Raw genomic sequence first — 16,724 nt, forward strand, 5'->3', positions numbered from 1 at the left:
GAGCAGACACCTATATAACTAGGGTGTTTCTAATTGAGGTATTAGCTTATCATCTGCCCACTATCATTTATACGTTTCAGAAGGAATGACTTGGAATACACTGAAGGATTAGGGAATACCTTTTCTGTATTTGTGGACTTTTACATTTTCTTTATTGTCTGACAATCTGGACACCCTACGTGAACTAACTAACTTAATCTGACAATATTTTTCGAACATAAGGAAGAACTGTCTAGGCTTAATCAAACAGTTCTGATGGCTAGTACGTCCTGTACTGCTTGGGTGTTTCTCCCTGCTGTTGGAACGCTTCCATTTGCCATCAGAGGAGACTTCTGCTTATAAAGACAGAGAGGATATGTTGCCCTCTCCCCAAAAGGAGCAGCAAGAGAAGCCAGTGAAGCCTATACGTGTTTGCTCTCATTTTGGTCTCCTCTATTTTATCCTAATGCTGCTCTGGATGCTGTTCTATCCTGATACTATACCCTTCATTTACTGAATAGAGGTGTATCTGAACTGCAAAAAACACCAAAGGGCCTGACCCAGAATTTGTTGACATGGGTGGGTAATTCATTCAACAAGACTTGCAGAGCTTAGCTTATGTGGAAATGCTCAAATCCTGTGCACTGAGAGAGGATGCTAATGTCTACCCAAATGGATGTATAAGGACAGGTTAGATCCCCTAAAATCAATGTGAGTGAGAAGAGCTGAATAATAGCACTTTTAGATATATCAGAAAAGGAAAGACACCCAAGGGTCCTGGAGTTTGTGAGAAATTGCTTTGAAGAATACTCAACTCCTTTTGAGTCTTACTATCCGTTTCAGAAGAATGAAATTAAGAACCCATTCATCAGCTATTTTGTGTAATGATGCCTGGAATTCTAAAAGTAACCTACAAAAATAAAAGCATTCAGCATTTTGGGTTTCCAAATTAGCTGAGAGAGAATTGGACAGAAAAAGCAATGAGTACATTTTAAGCACAGAGGAGGAGAAACTACATAAAAAGGAGAAAACTGAGAAGGAGACCACATAAACTGCTTTTAATCTGTATGCTTCTAGTAGCACAAAAAAGTTGATTTCATTTTTTTTTACTGAATTAACTGAAAAATAGTTTTCTGTTTGGGGCGTTTAAAAAGTTAACTCTTTATATAAAGAAATTTCAAGTGTAATCAACACAGACAGTGGGAGTACTTTTTAATGACTTATTCTTGTTGCTGAAATTATTCAATATACGTTAAAACAAGCATCTGAAAAGTATGTTTAAGCATGCTCTCTCACGTAAATCTGGGTACACCAAAGCAAGGAAGAGGAGCTTTCTATACCTGTCTTTCTCTTTAGATCTTGCCTGTATTATGGATACCTTTCAATATAGCTGCCCCCTTTCCTGGCTGCAGAATATTTGAAATTTTAATACAGATGAAACTTTACTGAAGAAACTAGCTCCCATGCGAAGCAGAGATGTTGTATAGAGGCAACTGAATTAGCTTTGAACAATCTGTTTATGTCTGTGTGCTATAGCTCATCGCTGTGTGAATATGTAAGCTCCTGGTAGCTACTTAGCTCAGCTGGAACATCATGCCTATATAACTATATTGCTTTTAATTAAAAGGCTACCTCATTCACTGCATTTCCTTGTGCAGCCATACATTTATTGTCAATGACAAAGGGGATTTCTGTGAACTCTTATTTAGAAAAGGAGTTTAATGGGTATGTAACTTTAATTGAGGGAGTACTTGTGCATCATGCTATGTCTTGAAGTCTTTTGTTGCTGGGGAAAACAACACCCAGAATCTTAGAGAATCAGACTCTAAGATAAAAATAAATAAATAAATAAATAAAGCAAGTGCCTTTGCCACAAATAGTTGTAATATTTTGAAGCAGAATACATTATTATTTATAAAAAATGAATTCTTTATGATACTGTTTGAAATCCCAATCCAGAAGAATCCTTCCTATGTCCAAGTATGTGTGTAGGTATAGAACAGGTGAGGCGCACAAAACTTGCTTGCTTAGATCAGTTGACTGATATTGAAAAATGTTAGAGGCTTGTGTAATGGTATTTGTTTTAAGATTTTTTTTCTGTTGATCTTTTGATACTTACCCGACAGAAGATTATCCCACAAGGTCCATCCATAGTTTTAGGGGAACCTGTCATTGAAGTTAGTGTATTAGTTCATCCGTTTGTTTGGGAATCCTCTTAAATCAGTTTTATAATTCCCAGTAAAAGCTCAGCGTCTCGATAATGCTATATGTAGCCTTCATTTATCAGCTATTCTACCATTGAAAAAAAGCATTATTTTGCTTTTGAAAATCTCATTGAAAATTTCCCCCCCTTTTCTTTTTTTTTGGCTTTCGTGAGAATGCCACTGTGTCCTAGCTGATGTTCTCGGTATTCATGGCATGCTAAAAGTTTTTTCTCCTTGTCTCATATGTTGAAATGTGTTATTCACACAATTTTAAAGGTGTTTTCTGTTCTGTATGTCTTATACTTTCATTTATCTATACTTCACGTGTTTTTTGTTACTTCAAGACTGAATTATTGTCATTATTTTTGATAGCTTGTCCAATAAAAGTGTGTACTATAAAAAGGGAAAGGTTCATTCATACGCATCCTTCTTAAAATAATAGTTTGATTGCTGATCAAACAAGGTGGTGATTTTTCTTTCCGCTCTGTGTTTAATGGGTTTGGTTTGGCCTGTCTTGTTGCTCTTTAATGAAAAGGGAGGGGAACAAGTGTCCCTTCTTCCTTCTTTTAGTTGTTTATGCTGTGGATAACATTTTTTTTCCTAAGCATGTATTTTAACCTTGAGTTTTACTTGACAGTATCAGATTGAAATACCAGTTCCTTCCTTCTTTTAGTTGTTTATGCTGTGGATAACATTTTTTTTCCTAAGCATGTATTTTAACCTTGAGTTTTACTTGACAGTATCAGATTGAAATACCAGTTCCTTCACAAGAGATGAAATCTACCCATTCAGAGAGTAAAATGTGCCTAGCTTTTAACCACAGCAAGACAAGACCTAATAGTCTGGTGGAAAATGAAGAGACCCTTCTTCTTCTCTAGCCAGTTTGGGAGATGAAGCCCAAATAGAAGACAGACAAGAAGATGGAAAACAAACCACTGTAACAGCTTTTCAAAAGCTTGTATTTCTTCTGTTTACAAGACTAAGTCTACAAGTTCGTGTGTTCTACACTGTACATGCACGATTGTTCACTGAAAGTGTTTCCTTGTTCCAAATTTTATTAGCATATTTACAAGATGGAGCAAAATACTCCAGTGTAATTTTAATCAATGTACTTTTTAAATTAATCTTTTATCTACGATATATATTTTATATTTTATTACTTTTATATTTTATTACTTTTATACTTTATTTTTTAAAATATATATATATACACACACACACACACACACACACACAAACAATGTGATATTGCAAGATATGGCAAAAGAAATGTCCTAGATGATAAGGTAAGTGATAGCATCTGAGTATTGATGTGTGTGTAGATTACCATGTAGCCTCTGTATTACAGAGGTAATGTAATACCTCTGTGAGGTAAGGGAAAACTGAGAAATCTTGGATCTATTTTTCAAATAATTCTTTCCTTCTCTATGCCTTCCATGCTGCATGTGGGAGGATCCGTGAGCTAATCAAACAGGGGTTCCTATACTTGCAGACATCAGAATGTCATAATTGTTTGAACCTCCGTTTCTCTTTTCTTTAGGTTTTGTGTGCATTGCAAGTAAGTATTGCAAGCTTAGGCATCAAGGTAAAGTATTTAGAACTAGAATATATATTTTGTATCTTACATAGATATGTAAGTGTAAGCAACTCAGCAGTCCTGTGTGAATGAAAATAATTGACAAATATTTCTTCTGTGAATTCTGTTAGCTATGCGCTGTGGTATCGGTTGCTGAAAAGTCAGGAATGTGAAGTTTTAAGCAAGACTTTTTGTGACAATAAGTCAAACTGGATCATTTCTGTTCTTTCTTATTATCTCATCAATTAGAGTACTTATGGGGGAAAGAGGTGCTAGTGCTAATTTCAACTTCCTCATATCCCTCATCTGTTTTTAGTTTTTCTAACCACTGCTAAGATCAGTAAGTCCTTTAAAATCCTATATTAAATGGTTCTTGGGTACACTCCAGTTCATAGTTATGACTATGTGATTACAGTTTAAGTCAGGTATGTGTGTATGTTTATGTGTGCATATTTACCAATAATAAACTGCAAAAAAACAAATATCAGCACTAGGAAAAGTGTTATTTTCATTGCATAGTACAACTTATTTCTCTAGGTTCTCAAGGATGAAAAGACTTTTAAAATCTTGTTTGGCTGTTTTACAGTGGAGAGGTTCAGTGAGTTTCCCATAACTGCGTCTCCATGAACAATTTGACCTTCATGAGATCCATACCTCAAGTGATACAAGGTACTTCGTGCTCTCAAAAGACCGCCACGTTGCCTGCTGACCTGTCAAAATATTTCCCTCTCTGTAAAATAAATTAAAAATAGTAAAGCACAAGAACAATCAAGGGAAGGAAAAAGTTTATGATAATAATCTTTGTGATACTGTATCTAGATTAGTCACAATATAAAATGCAGTCTGGGATGAAAGCAATACGTGATGCTATTTGATTTGCTATCAATAAGTATAAATCTGCCTGATCTTTCAGTATGCTACAACATTAATTTATGGTTAGGTACATTTCTGTTTTTCTTGAGCTGTAAAGAAGGTGGATAAGAAAGTTCAGGCACAATGAGAAAGGAATTGCAATAGAAAGTATGTTCTTTAGGAACTAAAAAATTGTTTACCTTTCTAGTAGTATGCAGGATGGACAGTACTCTGGGAGTGAATCAAACTGTAGTGACATCATTTGGTATGTGTAAGATCCTTTATTATAGTTTGCAATGCTGAGGAAGGTGTAGTGAAAGAGGCAAGAAGCAGGAAGAACAGGAAGAAGAGTTTTCTAGTGAAGACAGTAGAAAGCTTCCCTAAAGAAGGTTTCTGTCCCTGTCTTTGTCATAAAGACTGTAGCATGGGACTTCAGAGATCTGCCTCTCAACTGCATATGGATGTGATACACAAAACAGGACGTAGGCTTGATTTGCAGAAGTGCTGAACATTGCAGAAGTGCAACTGAAGTCAGCCAGAGTTATTTACCTGTAAAATTATATATATATATATATATATATAATATTATATAATGCTATATATAATGCTATATATAGCGTATATATAGCATATATATCTATGCGGAGTACTTTGAAAAACCAGGTGTAGACATTTCAAACTGGAGATGTAGTATGCATGGACGATTGTGACCTCCGTCTGAATACCTCAGCTCCCCATAAGTAAAATGGAAATAATACCATTTCTTTGTCTCATAGCATAGTTCTAAGAATCAGTTAATGTGTGGGAAGTACTAAGTTCTTATAGCGCTAATACCATTGGAAACCTCCCAGGTATACCAGTAACTCAGCCTTTACAGCAGGGTGTAAATGGTAAGTAATATAGTAAGCAGTGTAGAAAACAGTGGGGGGAAAATATTATCAACAACTGCTTACAGTCAGTGCTGTCTGTCCTGTTCATGGAAAGAAGTCAAGACCTGGGTAGGAGAGGAGGTCAGTATGCTGTCATTTATGCCTCATAATACATATGCACAAAAAAAAATTTGGCCCAGGAACCTTAATTCTGACATCTTCTGACTCTTGAGCACTTAGTCTAACAACCTTACTGTCCTCTTGCTATATTTTTCATGTGCAATGTGAAGAGATGAATGGCAGTACATCAATTTTTTATGTTTTTTCATCTACAGCAGTGTGCAAAATCTGCAGTATTGATGTGTCCAGTGTTTGACTCCTTTATCATATGCATTCATGTGACTTGAGAGTGTACAAGTGCTGAATTAACCCTGTTTCTGTGAGAAGTTAGTACAGAAAAATGCAATCTCACAGGACTAGTAAGAAACGTCTGCTTTGATATTTGACTTTGAGGTTAAAGCAAGGTGTTTATATCATACAAAGTAATGTAATAATACGTTAGTTTACTATGGTCTTCCTTCAGAGTCCAGTTCATCTCTAAATGATAGGCAAAGAATGCGTGTCTTTCATTCTCCAAAACAATGTACAAGAGAGACTTCAACAAGTCTTTGGTCCGTATGAAAGCTATGCAGTGTGAACTCTAGGACTTTTATAACCCTGAAAACCACAAGATTTTGGAGGTGCCCGCAAAGAAGGTAAACTCTGACCCATTTCCATTGATCCTGCTTCTATTTAAATAAATCCATATTTGTTTGGAGTAAGAATTATTGATCATCACCAGAGCCTAGCACTTCCTTTGAAGTCAGAGCTTTCTCATCTTCACTTAAAGTTCTGATTCCAGATAAGAAAGGGAATATGTATCTGTTTGCTGAAGGAGGACTAAGGTTAGGGTTAAGGTTAGGGTTAGGAGGATTTGGGGAGGAAGCAGCAAGATAGCTGCATGGATGAGGGAAAAGGTCACATCCTCAGTTATGTCCAATTCCTGTTTGATGCAGTTGCTGAGGGTTAACAAAGACACTAACTACTGGACAACCAAACTAGTTAGCAGTGTGTCTTAACTCTAGGTTGAATGCAACAGTTCATGTCTGTTGGCACTGTGCGGCACTTCCATTCTGATCCTTAGGCAGGATCCTCTGTCCTTAAATCGTCTAGCAAGTCCCTCTGCTGAAAGAAAAAAGTGAAAAACAGATTATGCCAGCCTAACGTTAGTGTAGGGTTCTGTTCTTCTCTCATGCCTATGATGGCAATTCTGAGAAATCTCTAAGGTACTTCGTGCATTTCTGACAATACTAAGTGACTGCAGTGAGGCCCTGTGTGTAAATATAGTCAAGAAGTATCATGTGGCAGTTGATATCCTTTCCCCCATACAGAAATAACCACTTCCTTTTGAAGAGTAATTCAGAATATCTGAGTCATTAAGGGTCTGTTTCAGAATGTGATTTCCATCACGTTGCTGTTTCTGTGGTTTGCTTACCATGTGAGTTATCTACATTAGTCTCTTTCTCTGCTTGTTTAACATTCATGTCCTTGCCATCTCTAGGGGAAAAAAGGTAGTATTTTGAAGCAAAGTGTTGTATTTTATGAGTTATTGTAGATTTTTGTTTATTTCATTCAGTTTTGTTATCTGACTTATAGGAGTTACAGCAGTGGTAAAATTGGCACTTTATGTCCAATGACTTGACAAGGAGGGATCTGTGGTCTTTAGCAATAATAAAGTAATCTTAAATGAAAGCCAAGAAACCTGTTGAATAAATCAAGTAGGGTAATTTCTGGCAAAAATACATTTAGTTAGCACTACAGGAGCAGAAATACTAATAGGAACTGGTAATGACAGGAAGGATGGTTCTTATCATTTCTTCCAGTATCCCTTCTCTCCCGTCTCTTTTGGTGTTTTTAGTGTTTTAGCTGTCTCTTTTTATAGAGGCCCAATATAATTAAATAAATAAGTAATGCAGACTGAGCATTCTCTCTCTATAATTTGCTATCCAACTTTACTGTTAGGTATATCATTTCCTCTTCTAGAAAAGCTTTCAAAACTTTTTTTCTTTCTTACCTAGATCAGCTCCTTAACATCTGATCCTTATCTTCTCTTTTACTTAAACTAATGCAACGTCTCACCTTACCTATCTAGTAAACAGACACTTAAGTTACTTTCTTTCCTTCTGTTATTACAATCTTTTCAGAGTTCATATACGTGTACTTATATTGTCATAGTTTCTAAGCAAGATAAGATTACAGGGGAAGATTTTTGAAAGCAGAAAGGATAGGTAGTTATGGTATTATTTTAAATGTGGTAGCCTACAAATATAAAATAAGCAAGAATAGACAATCAGCTGCCATTGAGTTATATATCTCATGAGCCCTCACTCCTCTTACAGATTTGGGACCGATATTCTCTAGCTGAGCCTAAAAACTGAGTCGAGATCCAGAAGACGGATTGATACAATTTTTCAGATGCAAAAAAATCTTCCAGATTTCTGGGTTTTTCAAGTCCAGACTTCTTATTTAGGAACAGTGGCATTGTAAATTTGTAGCTCTTTTTTTTTTTTTTTTTCCTATTCTCTGTATAAAAAAGCTTTGTCTGGCAGACAGGAAGCAGTATTCTACCTGTCTGTGCACCTGCTCTTTGATAATTGAATTTAAAGGAGGAAAAGAATATAATAGCATTCAGTTTTTGAAGTAGCTGTCCTAAAAGACCCCTGAAGGCAACAGACCCAGTGGTACATTGCATTAAACACTGAAATGATAACTCCATTTCATTATGAAACAAACAAGGTAGGAGATTTCCATTCAGAGGAAAGCCTCATCAATAAGTGAAGGGATATGCAGTGATTCAGATCTCACTTCCTCCACTTCAGATATACTACTGTATCACTTAACACAAGGAGTTAACATCATAGTCTGTGTGTTCTTACACACTTCACGATCTGCAGAATTTTCAAAGGTGAGGACTAAATATTTCCTGCTGGCTTTTTTCTTAGTTTTTCTTCTTTTACTGTGCAATTTATTTAACTGTTAATCTTGCTGCTATTTTCTTGCAACTGGAAACTGCTTGGATCATGTAAGGGATCATTAAGCTACTTAACAATGAGATGGTACCTCTACTGAAAGATTGGAAGCGATTTTCAGAGATGTGTATGTGCACCAGAACGGATTAGAGTAACAGTCCACAAAGTTAAATAAAGCAGCTTCTTTGTGAGTGAGACTCGTTTATGAACATTGAACTCAGTTTTCTTCTTCATTTATGCTTTTAATTACAAGTCTGAAACTGAGAAACAGTAGACCAAAAGAAGCCATGAAAGCTCAGACAAAGAATTGATAGAGCTGCTGCACGATGAAAGCATATTTGAATCTCTATGCATGGCATTCAGAGAGAAGATAAACAATAGCTTGCATAGAATTTAATTATGCTGGGTAAAATTAATCTCTGGGATAACTCTCTGAACCTAATGGAGTATACTTTTGTTTTGATCTACAGAAACATTGTTTTTACATTTTATTGAATGCAAAAATGTGATTAATGCAGTATGAAGTTTGAGATTTTATATCAATGTAAATTAAGGCATCCATATTTAACCTTCCCTATAAAGCTACTTCATTAATGAGACCAAATATACCTGATCTGCATAAACAAAATAGTTCCTGGGTAGACATTTTTCCTTAAGCTTGATTAATTGTTCCTTTTCTTGCCATTGACAGGTCAAGATTTATGACATGATTAACATGTACCTGGTTATATTTTATTTTTTGTTTTGATTTTTCTTTTTTTGAATTAGTTATTGCTCTGAGATGTTTGTGTTACAAAAAACAATGTATAGCTTAAGGCTTGAAGGAGTGTATATCTCAATTTAATTAGCTTTTTGGAACTGAAAAGAAAAAGGAAGAACAAAGAAAATAAAGTTCTTCCTGCCACTTGTGTTCCGAGTTATCGTCTACCTTTTTCTTTTGTATTAAATAATCCAGAAATTTTGCTATTTTTGTAAGGGTTCTGTACCTGACTGTGAAATAATATTTTCCTTCAACTATATCTTTTGTTTTCTAGATCTTTCTGTTGATCATAACTAGACATGCAGATCTGTTCATTGCAATGACAGACAACTGTGTTTAATCTCACTAACTTTTCAGTAGTTAGGGCCTAGTCTTATGTTTTACCAAGTGAAAGGACACTCTAGCAGATATGTTGGACTCTATAGCAAACATGGACTTGCAGAGTATCGGAATATGACTGAGAGACGTCTTGACTGCAGTGAGTTACAGTTGGGTAGAGTTGTGAGTAGAGATATGAAGCTGTTCTTTCTGTAGCATCACTTAGCATGAAACTCCCTTAATTCTTTTGCACTTCAGTGATGGTGTCTCTGTCTTTGTCCTAGACGGGAAGAAGTTTTGCTGCATTTATTCAAACCCCAGATGAATTAAGGATTGTCAAAGAATGGGCAGTAGTTCATGAATATTCTGTCTGAGAAATGTTTATGCCTCACTGTTGTGTAGTATAAATTATATCACCTATCAAGTTAGGTTTGGATAACCATCTCAAATTGCATGTGACTCCGTGCAGCTATTTACCAACTGATATCAAATCATTTGGAACTTTAGATCAGATTTGACATATTTTACTATCTCATACCTTCAAGCTTTTATAATGCATGACATAAGTAATCATTAGCATCTCCTGGGCAAGAGCTCATGTGTTTTGAGTCCACAAAGTGGTATTAACACAGCAAATAAGATTTCTTTCCTCCAACCAAAGAACAGATGACAACAGTAAAGCAATTAGGTATGTCCCTAAGCTATATGAGAAAAGGACAGTAACAGGTGCTTTTATTATTCTCCTTTTTGCAAACATGGTATTGTGCATCAGTACTGAGTTCAGATATAGATAGCAGTGCTCTTCTGAGAGTTAGAGGGATCTTATGTAAGGTATAAAGGCTGATATAATATATTATTATTTAAACTGCATTAAACACCTAGATCCCTGTTGTTATTAATATTACTTGTCCTATTTTCATTTTTAGTTTTTCAAAAAGCCACTCAGGATGAGACAATACAGGAAAAAAAGTAAGTGCACCTACCTGGAAAAAACATATGCATTCTTATATATGCCTAAAAATCAAGGTAGCATTAGCCCTGTCGCAGACCGTTAGATTCATGGTTTAAAAATGCCCAGTGTTTATATGCTATGTAAGGATCACAGTAGATCTGAGAGAAATGGATGCTTATAACTGAGAATATTGGTTAGAGGAGGATAAAGATTAGGACAGTTGAAGATACCTTACCTGAAGATACTATTTTCTTAGAAGAAATTGCACAAACCAAAGGACCAAGAAGATTTTTCCCTGTATTATTGGAGCTGATGCCCCGTATATTGTTTGCTTGCTTGCTTTTTCACAGCTTTTCATGTCATGGCATCTGCAGGGCATTGCACCTAAAGGCGTACTTCTCAAATGCTTTCCTTCTTGTCTTGTCTTCTACGCAGCAGTCAATGTAAGAGGAGTATGATGCAGCACTGTTATTTGAAGTCCAACGAAGTCATGTGGTTAACAAAAGATCATTAACTCTATAGATAGGAGACCTAAGTATGTTCTTGCTTATCTGCTTTGTGACCTTTGCTCAGTCACTTCATCTTATTGAGACTCTTTGAACTCTTCGAACCTCTGATTCTCCTTCCATCTCCTGATTATTTGGACTGAGTTTCTTCTAGGTGGGGCTGCCCCTCTTGCTATGCTTGTACAATACGTCATACAATGCAGATTGACGTCGGTTCTGTCACAATGCGAGATCAAAATAATAACACTTTCTCAGTCATTTGAAGGTGATTCAACACCCTTTTGGAGAATTACTTGCTATGCAAGTATATTCCACTGTCTGGCATGGATACGGCAACCAGAGTTGCCATCAAGCTGTTAGTGCAGCTTCTGCTTCTTTTTCATTTTGCAAAAATCTTCTCTCATCTCTCATCCAGCTATATTACTATCTGTATTCCTACATTTTTTAAATATACATGGTGATAATATTTGACCTTTGCTTCAGAGAGAATGCAGTCAAAGAAATTGCTTAAGACAGACATGTGAGAAGGGTGGGTATTCTGATGTAGCATATGGGACGAACAAAACCTGGACACTGACCGCAAGTGGTTTATAAGAAGCTTACACCAGCACTGTGAAGCAAATAATTCTGCATATCTTCTTGCAGTATCAGTCTACATTGATGATATCCTTTTGAATCTTTCAGATTACACTGTATGCTTAGACTTCAGTGACTTAAAATATGTAAATAGAAACAGGTGCATAAAGGACATAAGAGAAATGTCAACCATGAGAACTTTGCCGCATAAAAATAAAGTATATTAAGGACAGAGATTTTTCTATTATTAATGAAATGGATTGCTTTGAAGAAATGCAAGTAGACAAGAATAATAGCAAAGTCATGAATTAAATAGTGGCTTAAAAGCAGGAGTCACATAGCGCTGCTGCAAATGACACCTTCCCACTAAAATTTTCTCACTTGGGAATTACAAAAGGATGATCTCTGTTTTAAAGAGAAGAAATTATAAATGATCTAGAAGAATTACCTCATCCTCATAAATAGTGGAGTGACATCATGCACATATTGCTTCATACTTCAGATATTTTCTTCCAAAAAGAGTTTGATCTTTTTTTCTTGCGTTGATCTAAGACAACCTGGTTTATGCAAAAATTGTTATCAGTTTTAATTTGTAAAAAACAGATAATTAAATTGTAATGAACTCACTTAAGATGAATAGATGGTAATGATTACAATTAGTTGCTCTTATTGACAGAAAATTTCCATGAGCTCTATTGGCATAATGTTGCCCTGTCTGGTCTCCCCATGAAGCCTTCAAAGACAGATGAGGACAAAGATTATTCTTCCATTTGGAGTATCTGAACTCAGTCATGTACAATTATATGGAAAATTAGAAGTTACATGGTTTACTAAATTGAAGGTACCGTATATCTGCAAGAAACTGAAACACAAGCTTTGAGAACTGCATTGCTGAAAGCTGCTAAAACTTAGGTTCCTAGATTCACACCAAAGGGCTTCCCAGAATAAATTTTTACCTTCAGGCCTATTAGATATGGTTGAGCTCCATGATATATAAATATGTTTTTATCTGTGTGTGCGTGTGTAGATATATCCTTTTATACATGTGTATATACATACATATATATATATGCACACACACACACACACGTGCACACACATATGCCCGCGCACACACACACACATACACACACACACACACACACACACAACTATAGGTATATAGAATTCATCTTATCTAATTGTTTATCACAGGTATCCGGTCTACTGCAGTCGTATGGGCTCTGTTTACAATCAGTGGAGACATACGCAGCTCCAGCAAGCAATTCATTGCATCACAAGATAAATGTTAAGAAAGGGTGAATCACTCTCTGGAGGATATCTGTTAGCAATACAGGGCACTCACACTAATTTAGAGCAAACATTCAACTTTTAGCCAGCTGAAATGAGATGAAGTGAATCCCAGCCACTGTCCCCTGCAATTCTAGATAGGTTGTCCTTACTGTCAAAAAATAATTCTTTCTGTTTGTTTATTTGTTTCTTTAGCTGTTGGTCTGCATTCAACTTCCAGCCACTGAATCTTGTTGTACGATTACTTGCTATGTGGAAGAGATATCTTCTACTATATTTCGGTTCAGACCTACAGACTCCAATGAAAGTCTCACTTAGATAAGCTAAATGAAGTGTAGGCCTTTAATTATTCACTTGACTCTTTGTAGTCTCTTCTTTCCTTCATACCACACAGGATACCAGGACCACCAGCAGCAAATATAATGTTACCATAACCTTCCTAGTTTGTATCCTCTTATTTAAACATTCAGGAATCACAACATATTTTTTATCATATAGCAACATCCTGGAAGGTCCTATTTGGATTATTTATCCATAATGAAAAGCAAGTCTTCCTGCTGAAGGGGATGACGTCTCTCAGAAACACCTGCTACTCCACTGCTTATAGCAATAACGTCTGGCTATGTGGATCATGAGGGTGACAGCTAGTAGTCTTACTTGCAACCCACATATGTGTGGTAACAACCCAGCACTCTGTGGCAAATACAGGCAAGCGTGCTTGGCTTTTGCTGAAAGTAAGGGGAAGCATGTCTGTGTGTTTGCTTGCTCTCATGTTGGGGGGGGGGAAGCCTGCTTCTGTATCAAAAGGAAGAAGAAGTTGCCTGTAATCTGGAGATGGCCACAGTGATTGCCAAACCTGAATCCTCCTCCTGGTTATACCAAAGAAGACAGAGTTCTTGTTAAAGGAACAAAGTCTTGTTAAAATGACTGAGAACGAAATGAATTTAAAACTTAAGGGTGAGTTTCTGTTGTTTGTTACTGTACAGACTGTTTTTTTTTCCAAGATAAGCAAGCTACTTCTCAGTAACTCAGTAAAGGAATACCTAGTTTTTCCGCAGACTGATTCATTGTACTGGTAGTGTTTTGGGCTTGTACCTAATGGTGAAACATGAGAATTGACATGTCATTTGCACCAGCTTTACTCATAAGAGTTCATGGTTTTTCTTGACGCATTCAAAGTCACCATAGTGGTAGAAATCAAATTTTCAGCTGTTAGGGCTACATGTTTGAATCGGCCTTTCACTGTTGTAATGACAAATGTATTCTACCTTATTCCCTAAGGGCCATGTGGAAGTGATGTTTAAAATAAAATCTATCCTTTGATCTAATCTGAACTTTATTTCTTTTCTTTCAGATGCACTGGTCTGTCTGTTGGCATGATGTTTTGATGAAAGAAAAAGAAAGGAGAGAAAGCAACTTTTTTAAAAATAAAGTATGCATTAGAATTTTATAACTGCAGCAAAATGCAGAGCACTGAGCAGTACGATTCAAGTCTAAGTGAAACTTAAACAGCAAACTGGTACACTGAAAGTGGCATCACTATTAAATTCTTATTCCCTTTAATGATCTGGGTTTCAGATACTGCTTCCAGGTACATGTTTTCTGTAATAATCCATGCTGAGTAGTTGAATTTATACCTTCTATTTTGGACACAGCTTGTAAATAAAATATTTGTTGGGGCAATATATGTTATCTCCACACATAGCTGTAGCCACTCAGAACCTGATGCAGACCTTGCTGAAATTACTGAAAAGCTATTCATCGACTTCGGTGGGTTTTGGATGATGCCTTCAGATGTTAGAAAGAGCATAACACCTAGATAGATTGATTGCCAGTGTCGAGTACTAGCACTCTCTACACATGGTTGCTGAAAGCCTCTTTTCATAAGAACATTTGTTTCTGGGAATGTGTTTTGGGGATTGTGAGCTTGCTTGACCATTAGAATGTCACATTCTAGCAAATGAGAAAATATTCCTGTGGGTGAGGGTGAATCAACTCATGTGTCTGCCTGTGTTAGTCACCGAGGAACTAACTGCCTGGGTGCAATGCAGTCAGCTCTTTACATTTAGAAAAGAAACTAGTGGTAAATATAAAGCAGGTCATCCTTTCCCCATCTATTTCAGTAAAGATAGCAAAAATAGTTCTATTTTAAAGATAAACAAAAAAACAAGGAGTAGGAGTCGACATCCCCATAGGAGTGCAGTGCATTTTCTTCAGATTTGTTTCATCTTCTAAAAATAAAATAAAACTGTTTGTCTTTCTATATGCTGTCAGAATGCCATGCAGTCTTAAGTAGCCTTTTGATAATTCTGTCAGTTTTATTCTCTTATATTCAGTGTCATCTGCAATGCAGATTTGTGATGTCTTCTTTTTATTCTATACTTATTAGGAGTGTGACTGTGGTTCCTTGCATGTTGTGACATATATGCACATTGTCTTTAACTCTTTTACCCTTTTGCTCTCTCAGCCTGGATGAAACAGCAAGTAGCCTCATAAATCTGTTATTTATAACTCTTCTGATTCATAATACTCTGCCAGTCCTGTAAACCTTTTTTTTTTTTCCTGCGGAAGGACCAAGAATATTTTCTAGACTAGCTCTATTTGAAGGCTGGTAATGTAAAACACTTTTTAACCTCTCTTTAGGGTATTATTTTCCTTGTAAAATCAGTTTTGTAATCATTTACTAGCTGCTTGTCAAAAAACTCTGAATTTTGTAAGAGATTTGCCTGGATAAGGCAAGGTAGTTGGTTTAGGTTATAACCTATGTTTTCATAGCAGTTGCTTAACTGTTTCTATGGTGGACATTATCTGTTGGGCTCATTATAGCAGTGCTTCTGGAGTTTACTGAAAGCCACAACTCTCACTGGTCCTCACATTTAATTTATTCAGGTTCTGCCTTCTAAACAAATATGTGAAGGCTTGAGTTGGAATGTAATGGACATCCATATTGCTGTATATTCTGTAGCTCCTATCAGCTGTACAGCAAGCCTTCATTTTTCCACCATGTTCAGCAAAGCAGACAGCTCCATGGAAGAGAGAGTGAGTAAATGCAGAACCCTGACACTGATTTACAGTACCACTGGTTTTCAAGGACTGGCAACTAGGAGCGTTTTGGCATTTAGATTCTCTGCTTGAGTGCAGCTATGCCAAAACAAGTCACAGATTTATCATATCATATTTTCTCTTTCAAAGACAAGTAACATTGGAAGTATCTGCCATAATCAGCTAGGAAAAAATTCCACAAACTCATCAGATCATGACTGATGTTTTGGGCATTTTCTTCACTGTTGAGACTAAATTTTATTTAGCAGGAATTTGTAAGAGTAAGTGCTCTTTCTTTAGGCATTCTTCACTTTCCTTGATATTTCAGCTATCATTTTGTCTGAGGCTTTGGCTTCAACTATTTATTTATTAACTGCAGGTAATATCTGGCTCTGATAGCAGTTTCAGTTATATGACGCTTGTCCTCTAGGGATGCTACTGAAAACATTCCTTAGGCCGTCAAACAGCCATGAGATAAAAATGAGTTATTGCAATTAACATGGGATTATTCTTCTTAACAGAGAAGGTACAGTGCTGAGGGATGGGTGTGCACCCCCTCACCTTAACAGTTTCCAGTGTAACATCCCTGTCCTTCTTTAGCTTTCTTCATTTTGCATTTGTTCCTTATAATAATAATCACGAGGCTATTAAGAAAAAAAAGTGAAATAATAAATCGGTAGATCCAATTTTCTATTGAAAAGAGAGTTAGAGATAACTAATTTCAGGAAATCA

General features: G+C 36.2%; 1 long non-coding RNA gene across 4 annotated transcripts in view; it reads left to right on the plus strand.

Annotated features, from left to right (window-relative positions):
• The window catches only part of LOC104150030 (uncharacterized), a 41,621-nt gene that overhangs the window by 16,773 nt on the left and 8,124 nt on the right, over positions 1-16,724 (plus strand). For 3 of the 4 annotated variants that reach the window (XR_011137440.1, XR_011137439.1, XR_011137441.1), the window contains 3 exons: positions 4,346-4,428; positions 10,553-10,595; positions 14,305-14,382. This is a non-coding gene — a long non-coding RNA (uncharacterized lncRNA). The remainder of the gene's footprint in view (positions 1-4,345; positions 4,429-10,552; positions 10,596-14,304; positions 14,383-16,724) is intronic. The other variant, XR_011137443.1, reaches the window with a different exon arrangement.

Source organism: Struthio camelus, chromosome W (assembly GCF_040807025.1).
Source record: "Struthio camelus isolate bStrCam1 chromosome W, bStrCam1.hap1, whole genome shotgun sequence".
Taxonomy (NCBI): Eukaryota; Metazoa; Chordata; class Aves; order Struthioniformes; family Struthionidae; genus Struthio; species Struthio camelus.